The 18,519-nt window shown below is 43.2% G+C and overlaps 2 pseudogenes; both read right to left on the bottom strand.

Moving 5' to 3' along the window:
- Positions 1 to 6,084: 6,084 nt before the first annotated feature.
- On the bottom strand, positions 6,085 to 14,043 carry LOC131909947 (ubiquitin carboxyl-terminal hydrolase 17-like protein D; annotated as a pseudogene).
- Positions 14,044 to 14,075: 32 nt separating this feature from the next.
- Positions 14,076 to 15,640, bottom strand: LOC131910021 (ubiquitin carboxyl-terminal hydrolase 17-like protein B; annotated as a pseudogene).
- Between the last annotated feature and the right edge of the window lie 2,879 nt (positions 15,641 to 18,519).

The following is an 18,519-nucleotide window of genomic DNA, read 5'->3' on the forward strand; positions in this document are numbered from 1 at the left end:
AGCAATGTGTGCATGTCTATAAAACTTCATAAATAGTGTGTCTCAATATCTACCTTCCATGATTTGAATTACATATAAGTAAAGTTGTCTTAAAAACAATGTTTCCAATTAAAAAATAATTATACAATTGCCAGCAAGGACACAAACAATTTCAAAATCTATAGGAAAAGTAACCAACTGATCTAAAGAGAACATCTTTTGGTTAAGAATATTTATAGGTGCCGGGCGGTGATGGTGCATGCCTTTAATCCCAGCACTCGGGAGGCAGAGCTAGGTGGATCTCTGAATTCGAGACCAGCCTGGTCTACAGAGCGAGATCCAGGACAGGCACCAAAACTACACAGAGAAACCCTGTCTTGAAACCCCCCCCCCAAAAAAATAGGGTTTCTCTGTATAATAGTTCTTGCCTATCTATAAAAAAATATATATATTTATACAGTAGATGTTGTAACACAATGTTAGTCCAGTGTGGGAAAGCCTGTAGATTAAATGATAAACATAGCAACAAATCTATAAAAATCTAGAGCAAACATACACAGTGGTTAAGTATTGGGAATGAATCCAAGATTATCTTAACATTAATAAATTGCACCACAAACTGGTACAATACAAAAGCCATGATGCAGAATCTACAAGAGGTTTGCAATATCGTGGGCTCCTAGATGTTAACCGAGTTTAAGTTGTGTCTGAGCAGTGACTTGTCTCACATTGGAACCCACATTGTTTGTGAACTCACCAAGCAGTCAACTGAGCCATGAAATCGATGAGATCCTCTGGCCTTTACATACCACAGGGCTGACATTACCTATGAAAGTATCAGCTCTGCTCCTGATCCTTGTTATTGAACATTCTCTTATTTCAATGAGAGGCAGGCAGAGTTAGGATAACTGTCAGTGACTATCTCAGGATACCCTGGGCTTTAGTCATCAGAGTTTCATTCCTTATGGTACATGTACCTGAATGTGTGTATGTCAATTAGGCCAAAGAATTTGCTAAACAAACTGGGTATTTCCAGAAAGAGACCTACAGATTGTCCTTTCAGTGGTTATCACAAGGTGCTCATTATCAGTATGTGATCACAGAAACTCTTATAAAGGAAAACATTTAATTGGATCTGCCTTACAGTTTCAGAAGTTTAATCCATTATCATGGAGGGACATGCTGGTGTGCAGGCTGACATGGTGCTACAGAAGAAGCTGATAGTTTTATGTCTTGATCCAAAAACCACAGAAGACTGTGTACAACACTGGGCATAGCTTGAGCATATGAGACCTTAAAGCCTGCGGCCACAGTAACACTTTCTCCAACAAGGCCACACATCCTAATAGTACCACTCACCGGGCCAAACATTTAAACAGTCTATGGGCACCATACTTAATCAAATCACCATAGTATTGAAGTGTGAATCTATTTAGTCTTAATAAAATCCCAGAGTCAGATATTAGGGTAAAAGCTGAAAGATCAGAAGCAGAGCAGCCAGCCACCAGAGAGTTCTTCTTACCTCTATGAATCCTCAGACCAAGTGGGGAGGTGGGCAAGATCCTGCCTCCTCTCATGTTATATTTCTCTCTCCACCTCCTTAGTGCTAGATCAAAGGCATGATCCTCCCATGTGCTGGGATCAAAAATGTGAGATCCTAAGAGCTAGGATCAAAAGTGTGAGCCATCACTGCTCGGCTCTGTTTCTTTTTTAGACTGGTTCAATCTTGTGTAGCCAGGGTGGCCTTGAACTCCTGATCATCCTGCTTCTTCCTCTCAAGTGCTGGGATTAAAGGTGTGTACCACCACTGCCTAGCCTCTATGGTTAAGTAGTGGCTAGCTCCACCCTCTGATATGATCTGTCAAAACACAAACAAAATATCATACAGTAGACCTGAGAGTAGATTGAGTGACAGTTGGGATTGTAGATTGTCCCTGGAATATAGGTTGTATGAAAAATCCCGTGGTCATTGGCATGCGAACACTAGCACACAGTATAATATCTAGAAAAACTTTATTTCTGAAATGTCAAAATTTCACACACCATGACAACTAGTAGATAGTTGTGAACATCGAAGTAATTGAAAGTACACACTAAAAGTTCACTGATAATGACAACTGATAGGACAGAAAGACATTTCATCAGAATGGCACACTTCAGAGTCCAAAGTCCATGCTGAGGTCAGGCTAATTGCACAAGGATGTGAATCCATCCATGATGGGAGTTTTCAGTGGTACAGTCATTTAGAACTGAGCATGATGTGTTATAGTCCTCTATTTAAAATTTCAAAAAAGAATATATACATCAACTTTATACTGTGTCAGTCTGAAAGCATACTTCAAGTCTCAGCATGGAGATTACATTTTCTAATCATGTGGTGCTTCACTCCCAGTCACTATCCTCTGAAGAGGAGACCTGAAGGTCCTCAGAGAGGACACTCACTGGGACCTAGGAGTATATTCTCACTTTTCTCCAGGAAGGCAGGACTCTCAGGAGGAAGGGTTTGCTTCTCAATGGGAAGTGATGAGGACAACGTTGGAAGAGCTTTGCTATGTGGCAGTGGTTGGGCAGTGTTATGACTGTTAGCTTGGTGTTTTGTGAGACTCCTAACAGTGGGAGTGGGTATGTCTGACTCTTTTGTCTGCTCTTGTGACTCTTTTCCTCCTATTGAATTACCTTGTCCACTCCTCAATATGAGGGCATTAGCCTTGTCTTACTGTATCTTATTTTGTCATGGTTGGTTAATGTCTCTTGCAGACCTGCCCTTTTCTGAAGGGAAATGGAAGGGAAGTGGATCTGGGGAAGAGCAGAGACTGGGGGGATGATCTGCGAGGAGTGGTGGGAGAGGAAACCATGGTCAGGATATATTGAGTAAGAAAAGATTAAATATTCAATTGAAAAAGAAAAGTGAAAAAATAACCTTGAACCTACAGTCTATTTCTAAAAATTTTTTTTTATATTTCTATAAAAATATATCCATAATGAGGGGACCGAGCATTTGTCCAACTTTACCAAGCACATTAATGAAGGAGCTATACCCTCAAAAAAAGACCTCTAATTCCCAAATAATAGCCATTTTATAGTTCAGTACTGTGACAAAACCCACTAACATGGTGCTGTAATAGCCCGTCTCCTGTAAACATATTGACTCAGGAAAGTAGGTGTGGTTTATGCAAAGCAACTCTGAAGTTGGATCTTCATGGGGTCCATTTCCCTGGAGATAGATCCATTTCCCTAGGGTCTTAAGCTTGGGTTTTCATTGTCATAGAAATGTAAAACCATATCAGATTTAAAAAAAAAAGATGAGTAGAACTGCCATTAGAAGACTTTCACTCCTATCTTAGGCAGGACTTCAAATAAGGGACTGTGGAACTCAACCCTGGTTTTTTAATTAGATATTAGGATGGGAAAGGAAAGGGCCCAGAGGCAACATTCCTTTTAGGAGGACATTTTTTTGTTCCAGAGATTATTGGCTACTTACTGGTTTCACATCTACTTAGTCACTTAGGATCTTATAATCTCTGCACTCAAGACCACTTGACCTATGACTTCCATTTCCTAACATTTTGTATTTTAGATATACATACATAATGATGAACACACACACTTTTCAAATAAACAATCACATCAATGATATTCTGTATTTACCTTATTGAGAGTGTTATCAAATGGGAGGAAAACACTTGCCATTTCAACCACAGTTTAAGTCTACAGTCTTGACCAATACACTTTCAGGAAGCAGAAGCAGGAGGATTTCTATTTATTCCAGTCCAGTCTGGGCTACATAAAGAGCTCCAGGCTAGCCAGGGATATCTAGTGAGACCCTATGTGTGAGAGAGGAGAGAAGGAAGGAGAGTAAGGGTGAGAGTGTGGGTGAGTAGAAGGTGAAGATGGATAGGGAGGAGAGAGGAAAAGGGAAATGGGGAGGGAGGAGGTGGAGGTAGAGATAAGTGGAAGAGAGTATGGGAAAAGGATTGATGTAGAAATTGCAGAGGAGAGGCAGCTTAGGGGAGAGGAGAGAAGGGAGAGGCAGGGTGAGGAGGGGGAAGAGGACAAGGATGTTGACAAAGAAGGGGAGAAAAAGGAGAGACAGAGAGAGGTATTCTGTTATGGTTTCTTTTTGAATGGTGGTTGCAGCCAGGCAGTGGTGGTGCATACCTTCAATCTGAGCACTCTGGAGGCAGAGAAAGGTGGATCTCTGAGTTCAAGGCCAGCCTGGTCTGCAGAGTAAATTCCAGGACAGCCAGTACTACACAAAAAATCTGTCTGGAAATAAACAAAGTGGTGGTTGGAGTACAAGGGTAAATGTGTGACATACTAAACAGTGAATTTTCATCTAGAAATTATGCACAGATTCAGTAGAAAATATGCTTTCAGAAAGAAAGATATCTAGAAAATAATGAGGTCACAAATTGTACAATATCACTTGGCTGGGATTCACTTTGTAGTATAGATGAAATGATTCCTTTAGAAAACCTCCTGCCTCAAACTCCAAAGAGGTAAGGTTAATATTTAGGTAGACCACACCTGGAAAGTCCTACTTTGTTTGTTTGAGAGAGGCTCTCTCATGGCCCATACTGACCTTGAGCTTGTTCTCTATGCAGGCTAGCTTCAATTCCTGACCATTCTGTTGTCCTTGATTTCCTGAATAAAAAGAAAACAAAATAACCAAAGAAATTTAATTGAGTGACATGACAAGAATGTGTGGCCACTAATGCCTATCCCACAATATACCTGTTTCCATTTTTCTACCTCCCCAACATTTTCAAACCTGATGTTTAGGTCCTTGACAATGAAGAATTCTGTGACATTTTCACTTTAAGAAAGATTAATGCTGTCAAACTCTGTTCAAGAAAATATACCTTGTAAGTGAGTACATACCATGCTTGTATCTTTGTGTCTGGGATACCTCACTCAGGATGATTTTTTGTTATTCTATTAGCCTGCCATTTTTTTAACAAGACAACTAATACTCCAATGTTTAAATGTACCACATATTTTTCCATTCTTCAGTTGAGGGATGTCAAGGTTGTTTCCAGTTTCTGGCTATTATGAATGAAGCCACTGTGAACATTGTTGGGAAATTATCTCTTAAGTAAATGATGATCATGCTACAATCCACAGACCCAGAGAGGCTAAGTAACAAGGAGAACTCTATGGGGGACAAAATGATCTCTCTGGGAAGGTGAAATAGATTTTGTTGGTGGGCTGGGGTCTAGTGGGGATGGGAACATATAGCACGAATCTTAAAAGGTCTTATTAATAAGAACAAACCTGATGCCAGATATTGGAGTGAACGCTGGAAGGTCAGAGAAACAGAAAAAGCCACAGCTTCCTCACCTTGCCAATTCCTCAGCTGATCCTGTTTCCTAAGACTGGAAGCCTCTGTGTCCTCATCAGAATGGATTTCAGCTAAACTGCTGCTAAAATGTCTAAAAGCTTAACCAGGCTCTAGTTCCTCGTCCTCACGCGTTAAATACCTTTCTGCTTCCTGCCATGACTTCCTGTGATTGAAGGCTCTTGTTACCACGCCTGGCAGTTTCCAGTGTGACCTTGAACTCACAGAGATCCAGAGAGATCTCTGCCTCTGGAATGCTAGGATTAAAGGTGTGAGTGCCACCATTTTCTGGCCTCTGTCTGTCTAGTGGCTGTTCTGTTCTGACCCCAGATAAGTTTATTAGGGTACACAATATTTTGGGGAACACAATATCACCACACAAACCCAAAAGAAAGATTTTACAGGAAATAGCTATGGAAGGAAGATTGGCCTGCACGTTGCTGGCTGAACAGCAATCCTGCTTTAAAAGCCTGTGGGAGGGGAGTTGTCTCTGCCATGCTCAGATTCGAAGAGGTCCAGTAGAGGCCTCTGTAGATCTCCCCTAGGAAACCAGAAGCTTTGTGAGGTTTGACTTATCCTAGGACCCTGGGAAGTCTCTTCCACATCCAAACAGTAGCTCTTAGGGACTTAGTCAGGCTAGACAAGGACACAGAAGAAGGGTGAGACACTCTGTCCTTCCTGGGCCACAGGTCCAAATCTCCTGCTCCAAGGGCTTCTTCCAGTTCAGATATGTCCACAGAATGCAGGGTCAGTAATTGCAGTGAGCCTTAGTACTCAGGTAGAGGCCTCCACCCTTGCTTCTTCTTCTTCTTCTTGCCTCTTGATGTTCCTCTCTGACTGCAGAGCTTTCCAGTGTTCATGGCTCCATGAGCAGGCAGGAATCTGGCAGAACTGTGATATATGTAATTCTCCTTGCAGGGAACTTTGCTGTCCCAGTGCCCAGTGTATCTGGGCTGGTGAATCACAACCACATTGGCTGGCAGAGTGGGTTCAGATCTCCTGAGGTTCAGCACAAGATTCGGCCGGTTCTGTTCCTGAAGCACTTTCCACTCTTGTAAGGAGATTTCTTTGGTTGCTGTATTCTCCATGTGTCCTCGTGGTTCTACAGCTCCAACAGAAGATCCTCTGTTGAGCTTTCTGTTCTGGCATTGTCCAACCTGAGCCTGGTTGACTGTGCCTACTGGCCCCTTGACACTGTCCTTGTTTAGCTCAGTCTCCCGGACGTAGAAGAGCACATATGCAGGCTCCCTCAGGACAGAAGTCACATCCCACCTCTCCACCTTAGAATCGTCCATCTTATACCACTTCCCACTGCCAGCTCTGATATAACAGAAGTAATGTCCAAAGTGACAAGTCACACCAGCATGGACCAGCACAGCATCAGTGGTCCTCATTAGGCTGAGACATGTATGGCCACAGGTCAAAGGACTCCATGCAGCTCACTTTCCTGCCCACTTTGCTACCCATGAAGTCTGAGAAGCGATTCAATACCAGCAGGAGGACCTTTGAGGCAGTTTCAATTGTCAGGGTCTTTGAAGCTGGCATCTTCTCCTGGCAATGGTCACAGTGGTAGGCATTTTCCCCACACAGATCTTTGGACTTCACTAAATTCTCCAAGGCTTGGTTCACACTCTGAGCTGCGTTGATATCCAGGGAGATGTCCAGAAAGGGGTTGACAGAATCTGAGGTGCTCTGGCAGCTGAGACACTTGATTTGAGATCTGCATGAGCCTCCAAATATCTCATGGGTCTGGGTGCTATCTTCAGAGGGGGCTTCTGAGTGCTTGCTCCCTTGAAGGCAGGATTCATGCATGGCATTCAAGGTGAACATTAGAAACTCATGGGCATCATCCTGCTTGTCCTTGTGGAAAGTGGCAGTCAGCTTTTTGGGGGGCTGCATGACATTCCTGGAGTGGACTAGACTCTGGGTCACATGAGTTTCACATGAGACATGATTGCTCTTAGCAGCACTGCTCTACTCCTGAGAGGATGCTGGGAATCAAAGACACTCTTTATGGAATTTGTCGTCATCTTGGTATAAGAGGCCTGTTAGGCAAAGAACTTTCCTTGCCTCAACTGCTTACAATAAACATGCTGTCCAATCTGGACAAGCACAACAAAGGGAAAAGCGACTGCTGAACCTTGCCAAGACAGGGTAGGACAGTCTTTCAAATTTCCCTGCTTCTGAAAATGGTCTGTCAGATATTCCAGGCCTGTAGCCAAAAGTGGATGCCCCAATATTGCAGAGAAACATGGGATGGCTGTCCAGGCAGCCATCTATCTCTGTCATTCCTTGCATGTTTTGGAAGTTGCTTGCTTGAATTTCCTACTTACTCAGGTAATATTTTCCTTCTCAAGTCTTTGATGGGGTTGAAGGCTAGATAATTAGTCACAATATTGTTGTATCTTAGCTAAGAGCATATGAGGTGCAAGATCTAGGTCCTTCAGGATAGGTTGTTATCACCCTTTCTCCTAGATAATATTTTATCATTGTTCTTATGGTATATAGCTTTGTATTAGGTTTAGAGCCTTCTTATTTAGAAAAAAAGACAAGGGGAAGTGTTACAGGAATTCATTCTCCCAAAGGCTTTTGGTGTACAAGCCCTAGGGTAGAGCTTTCTCTCTGCATACGTGATCCCCTAAGAGTGGATTGAGTTGAGTGGTGAACTCTCTCGTGGGAGGTGAAGACTAGTTCAGGCAGCATGAAGCAGCATGTGATCAGTCTCTAACTTTCCAAAGACTCTGCAACTGGATTTACCATATCCTGTATTTGTGACTGTATTTCCCTATTTCTTAATAAATCCCCAATACCTTTTAAACAGACTCTCATGAATTTTGCTAACAAGAAATGACATTGTGAGGGGCATCGAATATGACTGATATGAAAGAAAATGTCATTTCTGTAATAAGAGTAATGGAAATGGCAATGACAGCTGAGTAGAAGGGACTTAAGATGTGGGAAGCACAGGCACATAGCATCTTAAGCACAGTTTTTACTGAGATTGGCTTTAACAGAGAGAGGAATCAAAGTCAATGGTGAAATGTTCAAACCTAGATCACTTCCCCCTGAATGTGCAGGAAAGGATTAGGTGGTAGAGAATCCTTTCTGTCTTAAGGTTAGTAGTGACTACAAGTGTACAAAAAGGTTTATACTCAACTGTTTCTTGAAGCAGAAGTTTGTGAGTAGAAAACACATGTTGGGGTGGTCTTCGGGTCTTTCAGAAAAACAGTTGATGTTATTTGGTCACAGTCAATTTGGCAGTAATTGACAGGTACTGCCATGAATTCCTGAACAGAACCATGGATGTCATACACGTGAACAAAGCACTATGAGAAACTGCTACAGTCCCCGCTGTCCACAGGTGCCCGAGTCCCCCACTTCCTTCAGACTATGTGAGCTCCAGTAATGTTCCAACACCCCCCTTCTCCCTGACCATGTGCCACATTCACACCCAAGTCTGCCCCATTCACCCACCACTCTGCCCCATTCACCCACCACTCTGCCCCATTCACCCACCACTCTGCCCCATTCACCCACCACTCTGCCCCATTCACCCACCACTCTGCAGTGCCCAGTGGAGTCTGACTAGTAGGAAGGAGTCAATGCTGACCCATAGCACATCAGCCTCTCTAAAACTCCTTAACAACAAACAGGTCACTCCCATGTCCCTCCAGGAACTGTAGCTTCCTTAGTCTCATGCCTAGGCCACAGCAATGTTTTCCTTAGGCTGGTTTCTGGGCTACTGTGACTGATTCCCCCACCTTTCTTCTGCCTTGTTCCAGCTGTGCTGGTCCAATAGCCCCTCAGTCCATCCTCAATGCCTTAGCCCCCAAAAGCCTCCTCCTTTCAGCCCAGTGCTGCTCCCCCTCCCTTCTTAAAGCCAAATTCTCCACTGTTGATACTTAAGTAAGCCACAGTACAATTTATGGCCTTGTGATAACACCTCCCTCTGCCAAGGCCCTTACCACTTTCCCACCTTAAAATTCCCTGTCCTGATACCACGTCTAGTTTAAACCTACTCATACAAGAACTGCCAGTTTTTATCTCTTAAGCTTATAATTTTATATTTCTATATTCCGGGACCCTTCATGGTGGTTATAGCTCAGGTATATCGGTGCATGCTTTTAATCCCAGCACTCAGGAGACACAGACAGGTTGATCTCTGTGAATTCAAGAGCGAGTTTAGGGAAATTCACAACTAGAGAGAAAGCTTGTCTAGAAACAAAGAAAGTAAATGGTTGGATTCCAAGGGTAAATGTGTGACATGCCAAACGGAGTTTTCATCTAGAAACTATGCACAAATCAGTAATTGTGACCTGTGGAAGACATGATTATAGAAAGAAAGGGAGGTCTAGAAAATTATGATATCACAAATTGTACACTATGAATTGCCTGGAATTCACTTTGTAGTGCGGACTGAAACGATTCCTTCGGCAGTCCTCCTACCTTAGACTCCAAAGAGGTAAGATTAATAATTAGGTGGACCACACCAGGGAAATCCTACATATTGACATTGAGCTTATTCTCTATGAAGGCTGGCTTCAATTCCTGACCATCCTGTTGTCCTTGGTATCCTGAATCAAATAAAAACAAAATAACCAAAGAAATTTAATTGAGGGACATGACAAGAATGTGTGGCCACTAATGCTTACCCCACAATGTCATTGTTTCTGTTTTCTACCTCTCCAACACTTTCAAAACTGGTGCTTAGGTGCTTGAAAATGGAGCATTCTGTGACATTTTCACTTTAAGAATGATTAATGCTATCAAACTCTGTTCAGGAAAATATACCGTGAGCCGGGCAGTGGTAGTGCAGCCTTTAATCCCAGCACTCAGGATGCAGAACCAGGCGGATCTCTGTGAGCTCGAGGCCAGCCTGGGCTGCCAAGTGAGTTCTAGGAAAGGCATGAAGCTATACAGAGAAACACTGTCTCAAAAAAAAAAAAAAGGAAAAGAAAAAAGAGAAAAGAAAATATACCTTGTGAGTACATACACCATTTGTCTCTCTGTGTCTGGGATACCTCACTCAGGATGATTTTCGCTGTTCTATTTGCCTGATTATTTCATGATGCCATTTTTTAAAACAGATGACTAATACTCCAGTGTATAAATTTAAAAAATATTCTTTTCCCATTCCCCAGTTGAGGGACATCAAGGTTGTTTCCAGTTTATGGCTATTATAAATGAAGCCACTGTGAACACAGTTGGGAAATTAGCTCATAAGTAAATGATGATCATGCTGCAATCACAGGCCCAGACAGGCTAAGTAACAAGGAGAGCTCTGTGGGGACACATCGATCTCCCTAAGAAGGTGAAATAGAATAGATTTTGCTGGTGGATTGGGGTGTAGTGGGGATGGGAACAAGAGGGATCAGCAGGACTGGGAGGAAGGAGGGAGAGAGGACTGGGAGAGATTAATGGAATTAAGGGGACATTTGGAAGGTAATGTAGAAACCAGTGCAACACAATTTCCCTGGAATCCACGGGAGTTTCTAAAGCAAAGTTTCCCAGCAATGTGGGATATGGAGCCCAAACAAGCTATCTTCTATACCCAGGCATGGCTCCTATCAGTGAGACTTTGACATCAACCCAACCACAAAACCTTCAAATTACAATCTGTCATGCCTGTAAGATCTGCTGGAGCAATGGTGGCTCAGAACTTGTGGGAGTGGCCAACCAATTACTGGTCTAACCTGTGGACCATGTCATGAGGAGCCCATACCCAACACTGCAAGGATGGGCTGGAACCTGAGGCTGGATAGTAGAACCAAATATAACTTGCAAAATAGACATACAAACTTACAAGCAAAAAAATATGAATAAAGAATAATTCCTACCATAACATTCTGCAATATGCATAAATTGGTTCCTAATCATCATCCCACCAACTGAAGGGAGAAGATACAGAGACCCACAGCCAAACATTAGGCAGAGCTCAGGAAATCTTGCAGAAGGGCAGTAGGAGAAAGAGAATTCAGAGATTCAAGGAGAACATGACCCACAGAATTAACTTAGCAGGGCTCAAAGGTCCTCAGAGTGACTGAAGGGGCAGTCAAGGAGCCTGCAGGGGTCTTAGCTAGGTCCCCTGAGTATATGTTATGGTTGTTCAGTTTGGTGTTGTAAAACTCCTAACAGTGGAGTGAGAATTCTGAGTCTTTTGTCTGATCATGGGACCCTTCTCCTCCTGCTGTGTTGCCTCATCCAGCCTTGATATGAGAGTTTGTGCCTGGTTACATTGTGTCTTGCTATGCTCAGTTAGGTTGATATCCTTTGGAGGCCTGCTCTTTTATGAAGGGAAATGGAGGAGCAGGAGGTCTGGGGGAGAGGTGAGGTGTGGAGGTAATTGGGAAAAGTGGTGAAAGGGGAACTGGAGCCTGAATGTAATGCATGTGATGAAAAGAAAGAATGAACAGAAGGAAAGGAGGGAGGGAGGGAGGGAGGGAGAGGGAGGGAGGGAGGGAGGAAGAGGGAGGGAGGGAGTAAGGAAGAAAGGGAGCAAACATGGTTTAAGTGAAATGCTGTCACCCTCACACCAGAATTTCATCAGGGAGCTGTTGATCCAGCCTACTGAGAACAAAAATCACATGTCCAATTAAAGCCAATTAAGCAAGCTTAAATTAATATACATATAGCTGACTCTACAATGAGATTTGAGGATACAGTGAGGGTTAACCTAGGGATCAGCCCACCTCCTACAGAAAAAATTTTAAATGGGGATTTTGTAACATAAAGTTTGTGCAAGAGAATTTTATGGAAGAAGATAGCAGAATAGATTATTTGACAAATCATCTTAGCAGAATGTCTCAAGGTTCCTTGACAGAACACTTTATCTTGTTGGGGGTAGAGTACTAGTGAGTCAAACTTGAACTCTATAGCATTCAGAACAACTTATAACAAATGGCTTTTTACACTAACATGGGATCCGGCTGGTCCATCAGGTTGCCATGTTCATTCCAAAGAACTCCTAAGTTTATTCCTTCCTTTTCTTGCTTTCTTTATTTCATCTTTCCTCCCTTCCTTCATTACCCTTCCTTCCTTCCCTTCATTCTTTCTTTCATTCTTTCTTTCTTTTTCTTTGTTTTCTCTGTGTAATCTTGGCTGTCGTAATACTGTCTCTGTAGACCAGACTGGCCTGGAACTCAGAAATCTGCCTGCCTCTTGAGTGCTGGGATTAAAGGTGTGTGCCACCTGTAGACGAATTTCTAAACAGTCTTATTAAAAAACACAGAGCCAAATACAGGGATGAAAGCTGTAGAGATGAGAGAAATAGTGACAGCCACCAGTTAATCTTAGCTTACCAAACCACCATAGCTTCCCAAGAGAACCCAGCTTCTTTCTGTCTAACCTGCTCCTTTATTGCCTTGATGTTCTGCCATCTCATTGGCTCTTAGCCCAGCCACCTCACTTCCTGGTCACTGCCTGTCTGTAGAGACCTGCAGGTCTCTATGGTTGGTACTGGAATTAAAGGCATGTGTCACTACACTTGTCTGTGTCCTTGAACACACAGAGACTCTGTCTGCCACGTGATCAGATTAAGGGCATGTGCTACCACCATCTGACTTTTGTTTATGCCTGGCTATGACTTCTGATATCCAAGCAAACTTTATTAACTAACACACAAATAAAATATCACCACAGCCACCTAAAGTCTCTAACCAAGATTTTCAAGCAAAATTTGATAAAGGCATCAAAATTGAGAACTAGCTGTCTTGCACTGGTCTATCATGTAGCTTCTCTGAGCTATAGAATCCTGATGCCAACACTACACAGGGTGCTCCTTTCAGGAGGTTAGCTGAAACCATACAAAGGCCACATTGCTTAAGAGTCTCTGTTGTATGGCACAGTCAAGGTCACTTGATCAAAGAGGTTATATGATCTCTAAGGAGATTGTTGTTTGCATTTAGAATGTCCACACAGAAAAAAAAATGACCTTGAACCTACACTCTGTTTCTTTAGTGTATATGAGGAAAGAGGGACCAAGCATTTGAGCAATTTTACCATGCATATTAATATAGAAGTGATACCTTCAACAGAACCTCTAATTACTGATAATAACATTTTTATGGAGCCCTGAGCCCTGTGCTGTTTAATTGCTATGCAGGTGATTGAATCACCCATCTAATCCCATCATGTTGACACAGTCACACTAGATTTCATCCCCTTTGGAAGCAATGAAACCAGATTCCTCTTTTTCCATTCCAAAGCTGAGTAGACACTTTAAAGAATATTTCCAAACTGATTTGAGTGCATGCCAAAAAGAAAAGACCAACAAAGTGTGAAATTCCAGAATTTTATTGCTCCAAAGAATTGCTGCTCAAGCACAATGAATAAAAAAGTCCCCACAGTGGGTTCTACGTAGCAAACCCAAAAGAAAGATTTTATAGGCAAGAGCTAGAGAAGACAGCATGGCCTGAACCTTGCTGGCTGAATACAAATCCTGCATCAAAAGCCTGTGGATGGTGAGCTGCCTCTACCATGATCAGATTCCATGAGTTCCAGTACAGGCCTCTGTAGATCTCCCCTAGGAAACTAGAAGCTTTGTGGGGCTTGACTCATCTTGGGACCTTGGGAAGTTTCTTCCACATCCAAACAATCACCCTTAGGGACTTGGCAAGGCCAGACAGGGACACAGAGGGAGTGTGAGACATTCTGTCTTTCCTGGGCCACAGGTCCAAATCTCCTACTCCAAGGGCTTCCTCAAGTTCAGATACGTCCTCACTACACATGGTCAGTAATTGCAGTGAGCCTTAGTAGACAGTTAGAGGCCTCCACCCTTCCTTCTTTTTCTTCTTTTTCTTCTTCTTGAACTTGATGTTCCTCCCTGACGCCAGAGCTGTCCAGTGTTCATGGCTCCATGAGCAGACAGAAATCTGACAGAATTGTGATATGGGTAGTTCTCCTTGTTGGGATCTTTCTTGTACCAGTATTGTCTGTATCTGGGCTGGTGAATCACAACTGCATTGGCTGGCAGAGTGGGTTCAGCTCTTCTGAGGTTCAGCATAGGATTCTGCCTGTTCTGCTCCTGAAGCACTTTCCACTCGTGTAAGGAGAATTCTATGGCTGCTCTATTCTCCATGTGTCCTTGTGGTTCTACAGCTCCCACCCGAGATCCTCTGTTGAGCTTTCTGTTCTGGGGTTGTCCAACCTGAGCCTGGTTGACTGTGCCTACTGGCCCCTTGACACTGTCCTTGTTTAGCTCAGTCTCCCGGACGTAGAAGAGCACATATGCAGGCTCCCTCAGGACAGAAGTCACATCCCACCTCTCAACCTTAGAATCGTCCATCTTATACCACTTCCCACTGCCAGCTCTGACATAACAGAAGTAATGTCCAAAGTGACAAGTCACACCAGCATGGACCAGCACAGCATAAAGGGCATACACCAGTGGTCCTCCCTCAGGCTGAGACATGTATGGCCGCAGGTCAAGGGACTCTGGGTAACCTACCTGCCTGTCCACTTTGCCACCCATGAAGTCTGAGAAGCGATTCAATACCAGGAGGACCTTCGAGGCAGTTTCAATTGTCAGGGTCTTTGAAGCTGGCATCTTCTCCTGGCAATGGTCACAGTGGTAGGCTTTTTCCCCACACAGCTCTTCGGGCTTCACTAAATCCTCCAAGGCTTGGTTCATACTCTGAGCTGCCTTGATATCCAGGGGGATGTCCAGAAAGGGGTTAACAGAATCTGAGGTACCCTGGCAGCTGAGACACTTGATTTGAGATCTGCATGAGCCTCCAAATATCTCATGGATCAGGCTGCTGTCTTCAGAGGGGGCTTCTGATTGCTTGCTCCCTCAAAAGCAGGATTCGTGCATGGTGTTCAAGGTGAACATCAGAAACTCATGGGCATCTTCTGCTTGTCCTTGTGGAAGGTGGCAGTCAGCTTCTTTGAGGGCTGCATGACATCCCCGGAGTGGAGGAGACTCTGGGTCACGTGAGTTTCCATGGCACACATGGTACAGTCTTCCTGGTGACAACAGCTCCGAGAGTGCTCCTGGGAGAGCATGTAGTCGGCAAGAGGTGGCGTGTGTGTCAGACACTGCAACGCTGCATTGAGGTAGCAGGTGTTGCCCGTGTTCAGGAGACCTGCACCCATACCTTCGGGCCTCTCCCAACTCACACTCTGCTTGTTCTTGGCGGCCAGCTCGGCTGCTGCCTGAGTTCCATCCTGATACAGGTCTGGGGTGGCAGGAGTTGATTCGACTGAACCTGCTGAAGGATAAAAACACAAAGAGACTTCAGGGTCTACAGTGTTGAATGAGGACCTGCATGCTATAAAGATCTTACAGTGAGATTCACCTTCTGAGAACCGCAGAGCTCCCTCCATGTCTCCAGACGCCAACTCTGAACACCTTGCAGGAGTCTTCTCAGCGAGTAGAAGGATGCTTTTCCCTTCTAAGAAGCACTACAAGTGTGGACTGTGCCCAAAAGGCTGAGCCTTTTATACTTCAGCCCCGGGGCCACGCCCACTAATCCCGCTGGGACAGCCAATCCCCTGCAAGCCTCTGACTGCCTAGTGCTATTTAGGGTGTGGCTTATACAAAGCAGCACTGAAATCTGATCTCTGTTTTCCACTTCCCGGAAATCAGGTCCTTTGCCCTAGGTGTCTTATGCTTGGGTTTTCCTTTTAACAAAATTTAAAAACCACATCACATAAAGACAGGATGGTAGCCCTGCCATACAGTCTCCTTCATGTTGTTGATCCCACCAAAGAAAAGTAAAACCCACCAACATGAATTGTTTTGGATTGAAGGAAGCAGCCTTTTCTTCTGTGTACAGCAAAACATGTCCAAGGGATGTTCTAACTCTCCACCCCACCTTTAGCCCCAATGTGGGGCTCAGGAGATCATCAGCAAGTTAACTCTCAGCTCCTTTTACAGGGCAAAATCTGGGGTCTCCAGATAGAAATTTGTCAACATAGAAACTTGGCAAATAAAATATAAAAGGAGATGGTGGTATGAGACTCTTTGGCAAAAAGTTTTGGTGGTGTGGGGATGGTGTAGTTCAAGGCACAGTCGGGTGGGGACCAAGTTGAATTGCAAGAAGGTTTAAGGTATGATCAGGTCAATTTCCAGGAAATAGAAAATTAAGTTTTACAGCAAACTGAAAAGATCTCATTTTCACCTTGTAAGACAGCTCCTGATCTTAAGATGGAGTCAGGCTGGTTCACCAATTTCCTAGGCAGGACTCTGGGGGGTGGGAGAGGGTACTGGGAGGACTGAAGGGAGGGGAAATTACTGTTGGGGGGTGTATTGTAGGAGAGAAGAATAAATAAAAGAAAGAAAGCAAACATGATTTAAGAGAAAAGTCATCATTCTCACACCAAAATCTCATTAGTGAACTTTTGACCCTGTAGTTCAAACACAAAAACTACCAACCTAATTAAAGCCAAACAAGCAAGCTTTATTTACGATGCATTTATATTTACTATGCTGCAAAGCAGGATTTCAGAGTACAGTGTGGCTTAACTTTTCAGGCCCCTTTTATAGGGAAAATATGTAAAATGGGAAATTTGTAACAAGGATTTTGCAGGAGAATTTTACAGAACCAGATAGCAGATTAGAATATTTGAAAGATCATCTTGGCAAAACTTCTCAGGGTTCCTTGACATAACTAACATCTTAGCTATTCAGAGTGGAGTACCCCTGAGTCAAACTTGAAATTTGTAGGAAATAGAAACAACTTATTCTGATGTTATAACAATGTGGTTTTTTACCCTAGTATGGAATCAGGCTGGTCCATCCCAACCCCATGTTCATCAGAAAGGACCTTTCTCTCTCTCTCTCTCTCTCTCTCTCTCTCTCTCTCTCTCTCTCTCTCTCTCTCCCTCCCTCCCTTTTTTCCCCTTTGTTTGCTTGTTTGTTTTTGTTTCTTATTTTTTGAGACAAGGCTTCTCTGTGTAGCCTTTGTCTGTCCTAGAACTCACTCTGTAAATCAGTCTGTTCTCAAACTCACAGATATGCACAAATCTGTCTACCTCTGCCTCTTGAGTGCTGGGACTGAAAATATGCAACACCTACTTCCTAACCAAGCTTTTCGAGCAAAATTTGATGAAGAAATCACATCTGAGATCTAGCTTTCTCTCCCTCATTTATGGAGGAGATTCTCTGATCTGTGTAATCCAGACCCCCATACTGGCCTTGATACTCCTTTCAGTAGGTTGGCTGAAATAGTACAGACAGAGACCAAATTGCTTCGTAATCTCTTTTATGTGGTCCAGTCAAGGTCATATGATCAATGATGTAATCTAATCCCCAAGGAGACTATTGTCTGCATTTAGGCTGTCCTCACTGACAGACACACACACACACACAAAAGACATTGATCCTACCAGTCCATTTCTTTAGTGTATATCAGCTAGGAGGGGACCTAGCATTTGTCCAACTATACCAAGCATATTAATGTAGGATTGTTACCCTCAACAAAATATCTAGTTAATTACAATAATTTTTACAGTGCCATCAGCCCTCTGTTGTGTAACTACTTTGCAAGTGATTAAATCACCCATCTAATCCCATCATATTGCCACAATCACACTGGATGGATTTCCTCCCCTTTTAAAGCAATGAAACCAGATTCCCGTTTTTCCGTTCCTAAGCAGAGTAAACAACAGTCACACTACCATCTTATTTATTGTTTCATTGTATTATCCTTGCTATCTGTTAGATCAATTCCCTGCCTTAGTTGTTCATCCAGTACCTTCATATTGATTTTGTGGCTCTAGATGAGTATGTGTGTACCAATGGTGCAATCTTAGACCCTGCACATTTTGGCTAAATCTTTTACGTCTGTCATGTCCCCACAATCCCTTTCCATTTTTATTTCCAGTCAGGATTTGTCTAAGTTTTCTGGAGTGTCCTTCAATGCAAGATATACCCAGGACACAAATTCCAGTTCACCTACTTTAATATAGCGCTAAAGATCTGGGTTACTAATTTTACAAGAACATAGATGTTACTCTATAGTTCACTATGCTAAATCACAAATTCATCAACACATTATACCCAAATTGTATCTTATTAATAATACTAATCATAAGACTTGATTCATTTTTCAAATAGAGTTTCAAAAGACACGCTAGAATAGGGTCTACTTTCAAACAAGTGTGAGATCAGTGAGAGAGCTTTCGTGTCTATGGGATAGTTTGACTGAAATGCCACCTTCTGTGGATACATACACTGTGAGGAAAACGTCAAGCCTACAAGT

Source organism: Peromyscus eremicus, chromosome 1 (assembly GCF_949786415.1).
Source record: "Peromyscus eremicus chromosome 1, PerEre_H2_v1, whole genome shotgun sequence".
NCBI classification, from domain to species: Eukaryota; Metazoa; Chordata; class Mammalia; order Rodentia; family Cricetidae; genus Peromyscus; species Peromyscus eremicus.